Source organism: Eucalyptus grandis, chromosome 7 (genome assembly GCF_016545825.1).
Source record: "Eucalyptus grandis isolate ANBG69807.140 chromosome 7, ASM1654582v1, whole genome shotgun sequence".
Lineage (NCBI taxonomy): Eukaryota > Viridiplantae > Streptophyta > Magnoliopsida > Myrtales > Myrtaceae > Eucalyptus > Eucalyptus grandis.
The window spans coordinates 4,451,358-4,455,986 of record NC_052618.1 but is presented as its reverse complement, the minus strand read 5'-3'; the positions used below and the strand labels follow the sequence as shown (position 1 = coordinate 4,455,986).

The 4,629-nt window shown below is 37.7% G+C and overlaps 1 pseudogene; it reads right to left on the bottom strand.

The window, feature by feature from the left end:
* The window catches only part of LOC108960820, a 69,565-nt pseudogene that overhangs the window by 10,095 nt on the left and 54,841 nt on the right, over positions 1-4,629 (bottom strand).

Sequence of the window (4,629 nt, the reverse complement as noted above, 5' to 3'; positions counted from 1 at the left end):
ATGTCATGAGTGAGTATCATTTAGACGTTTAGAGGCATTTTAGCATCTCTCTTCCTTCAAATTTTACCACTTATTTCATTCAATTAAGCTCACGAATTTCATTTTTTATATTGTAATTTTCAAGTAACATTTTGAGTTGGGTGATTAATTCTTTGGAGGAGGTTGGGATTTGGGCCGCGGTTTGGAATTTTTAGTCTGGAGTAATCGTGTCATTATCGGCCACCATTTTGAGGTTTTCTTTTATTTTATTTTTTTGTGGAGACGAAAGTTACTTACCTTTTACTTTTTTGTTCGCTGAAGAATCTGATCCTCGTTCTGTTCCCTCTATGACATCAACTCGAGACTTAACATGCCGTCCAGCAGTGCCATTTGTACGGATCTACATTTGTTCATGCCCAATTCAACGGCGTCCAAACTGCAGACTCTCGAGTTTGATTTAGTTATTGTTTCAGCCAATTGTTGGTCGCTAAATTCGTAAATTAGGTCAATAAAAGGATGTGGCAAAGGTGACTGACTGACTCTATCTTTATTGCGGCACTTGTTGGATTATACACCTTCTGGTGATTTTGTTCCTCAATGGTGATTGCTATAGAAAGCCTCTCGTATCACCGTCTAGGAAATTTCGTACAAGCCTTTCTCAACCCTCCTACTTGTGTTAAGTATCGTCGCATATGTTCCATGAACGGCTGGCCAAGGGATATTTATTCCTACTCGCTAGCTTCATCAGTTCATCAATCCATGCTTACTTTCTTTTTTTTTCTCTCGACCATCCACTTACTGATGTGAATATAATTAATGATCGATATCTTTTTGTACGAAGAGAAAAGCACTTTCAAATCAAGTACAATCCTGATATATGGAGTATCTTGAACAGGTCATACACGGGCTAAAATCACACTTAACAAGTGCTTAATAAATTACTTGTAACAACTTTTCTTTTTGTTGGTTGGTTTTAATAACAAGGTTAGCTTGCAATTAGGTTGTATTTCTTTTTTTAACGTACTGACATGCGCACATTTTATTACCCTCAGTAGTTAAATATTTTTTCGCCACTAATCAGGGAATACGAGAGTCGAAGATAGTTGTATATTGACTGGTTTTATGAATTTCGTGCACCAGAGCATTTCTTCTTTGCTTTTTTGTGCTTGTCTCATATCTGCATCAGCAGTAAGTAGCACGTGATTTTCATTTAGTCCTCAACCGTTATAGATAGAGCTTAGACTTAAAGCTTTGATTACGACTTTCTTATGCTTATTCCCCTGCTTATATACATCTAAGCACAAATTTGATCAAACAAGAATTTCATGGGTTTAATGATTTGGTTGCACTTATAAGAAAAAATAGTCACAGCTTTCCCATCAAATAAAAACCACAAAATTAATTCCACAAAAAATCTTAATCGATATATTTGTGCCACATTTACCTAAAGCTAATTTTTATGTCACAAAAAATCCCAAATTAGTATATACGTGTTGCATTTATAACAAACCGGTGTGCTCGTGTTACAATTTTATTTTTATTTTTGGTAAAGTGTGCTCGTGTTACATTTATGGCTAAAAATATCAAGTATTTGCACAATTTGAGGTAAATAGGACACAAAAATATCAAGGGTATTATGTGGCACGGCCTGGAATGTTCTAAAAAATTTGTTTGCGAGTAAGTGTAGTATGTTTGTACTAATTTGGGGTTTTTGGTGTTATTAAGCCAAATTTCAATAAAGCATGATCAAGATTGAATAAAAAATAAAGTGCAAGATAATTGAAAAAGTGTACCAATTTGGGATTTTTTATGGTTAAAAAATTAATTCGGGGTAAATTTATCATATGAGTACCAATTTAGAGTTTTTCGTAATATTTACCCTTATTTAATGTCAAAAAAGTGATTGTCTATGGACAAGCAAAAGGAACCTCAATTATTTATATTAGCAAACAATTTATAGCCATCACTATTCGCTACTTGGGCCGGATAATCTATTATCAGATCACCTAATCTGTCACGCCATTGATTGATTAATGTGTATTGCGTATGATCACCTCTTGCTTGAAGTCGAAGGTATTGTTTTGGGGTAGCCCGGTCCGTTCCGACTTCTTTGCAGCCACAGGGAGTCAAGTTCGGCGTCGCTAATTATCTGTTTCGTGCATTGTTGACATTAGAGTGTGATCTTCCGATTGTTGGGTCCGTGTCCGAAAACGTTCTTCCAATCTTGTTGTTCCTTTGATATTTGTTGCGACTTTTCGAGCGCCCAAGGAGTTAGACACGCTTGTGACTGCCTAAAACTAGGCGGCGTGTCACGACCGTGTGACAGTTTCACATTGAAGGGTAAGAGGAGACCTACAAGGAAAGAAGCCAAAAGAGGAATACCTTCATAAGGGCCATGTACGGGCCAGATTAGGTCTTGGGTCATTTTACTAATCGCATTAGCCCCCGTGATAATAACACCATACAAAGAAACGAGTTGATTTTAAAGCAAAAGAAACTCTCAAAATTTAGCAATGAAATTGATCCAGATACATGTCACGAGCAAATCTTAATTGGTCACACATGCCACATCGACTGTTTACTCTTTCGCTGAAAACAACTTTATAATTCCTTTAACGTGCCTCACTCATCGGACTAATCTGCCCTGTCCTAAGGCTCTGATTGCAGCACCCTCGACGTCCCGACACGCGCCCCTCCACCAACATTGGCAGCAACGTGGCGACTCCAAAACCCTTTTCTGCAGAAAGTAAAGGAGCCAACAAATTCTCCTTCAAAAACCACGGCTATTTCTATGAATGCGGATGCCGCAGAGGTAATGGGAAAAATAATGTACATTAATTAGATTTTACTCAGCCTCTCGAGTGGAAGGGTTTCGACGACGGTCTTTACGTAGGCATTGAAGCACTCTCTGCAGGAATAACTAAATCAAACCCGAGAGTATGTGTGGGTTGGGCCGCTCCAAAACCCTTTTCTGCAGAAAGTAAGGAGCCAACAAATTCTCCCTTCAAAAACCATGGCTATTCATATAAGACTCATGGAGCCTCCGAACGTCATCGATGCGACGACACACGGAGCTGGAGATGACAGGCTTGGGCCGCTCCAAGCCACACGCGGCCCGTATGGTGTGGGTCGCCGATCTAGCGATTTCTTTGAATACATCAACTCTCGCCGGAGCGGCAACGAATGAGAAACTACAATTAAAAGACAAGAATGAAGAGAGTACAGTATTCAGTCTTCAAAAAATGAAATAATAAGATAGTCGGAGTAAGTAAAGATGATTAGATCCACGCAATTAGGTGACAACAAAATAATACCCATGACGGTTAGAGGTTTTACTCCTATCGTGTTACACATGCTGTTTTGTCGGTGATATTTTCTTACACATTCAGGTAAAGTAAGATATACCAACTGAAATAGAATGCGCAATTGGTCATTATTGACATTCGAATTTTGCGACCTTTTAAGTATTTGCTCATTTTGCAAAAATATAAAAATTTATAAGAAGATAAAAAAATATGAATCATAAAAAGATAAAAATAATAATAAATAAAGTAATAGTAATAAAAGATGCACATGAAAGAAAGAGAAAAATAATGAAAATGAAAAAAAATGAAATGAAAGATGAACAAGAAAATTAGACAGAAAATATAATCAAGCCTCGATGTATAAACCCCATGAGCTACAATCAAATTGAATCCAGTTCTTGTCTAAAATAGCAATCTACCAAAACTAAACTATAATCAAGTACTCACTAACATCTCCAAACTACATAAATATCAATTAAGAGACACTAAGCTAAATCTAATATTAAGATCTAACTATTTAATTGAGACCTAATCAAGGCCTAGTGCGGCATTGTGATTTTTCACGTTCCTAATTTTAGGAAGGGTTTTGCATGTAAAAAAATCTCAATTGTTTTCTTCTCTATTTTCTCTTTATATATTTGCGTTTCTAATGTTCCAAGCCACCTTTCTCCTAGTCACTCTTGAGTACTTGTCTCTGCGAGGTCCGGAACCGATGGCCGGCAGCATCTTCTTGTGGGAGGGTTTGGAGCTAACAGCCAGCGTCTCTAAATTAGGACACAACCACCTCAAGCTTTCCGCCACTTGAGAACTGGTATCAAGATCTCCAGAAGTGTTGCACAGGATCTGAAGTCTCAGATGTTTAACATTCCACAATGGAGGAAGCACTTCACTTATGATTTCTTTTGGAAGAACTAATGCCTAGATATATAAAAGAAAAATAGCAAGATTTCAATTCTTAGTTCACATTAACATGGATGGAATCCAATGTATCAACGCAGCCTTTGGAGATCTCTGCCATCTCATCGTTCTAACAAAACTTCCTGCAATCCAAGAAAGAACAAGAACTCAAGAATGTTATTAACAATGGAGGCTTTGGATTGTTGAAGGTTCTTGACTTAGAAGGCGTGTACAAGCCCATGCGACTGGAAGCATTATCGTTGAAGGAGACAGCCCGGGGTTGAACTTGAACCTTGGCTCCATTTACTTCTTACTTAATTTTTTTCCCGTCGTTGTAGAATTTTCTAGCTTTCCAAAGTCAAACTCGAAAGCGAAACGATGCTTCGAAAATCAAAGTTCGAACATGGCGGATTGCGACTCCTGTTCCTGTAAATGTTGGATTTACGTG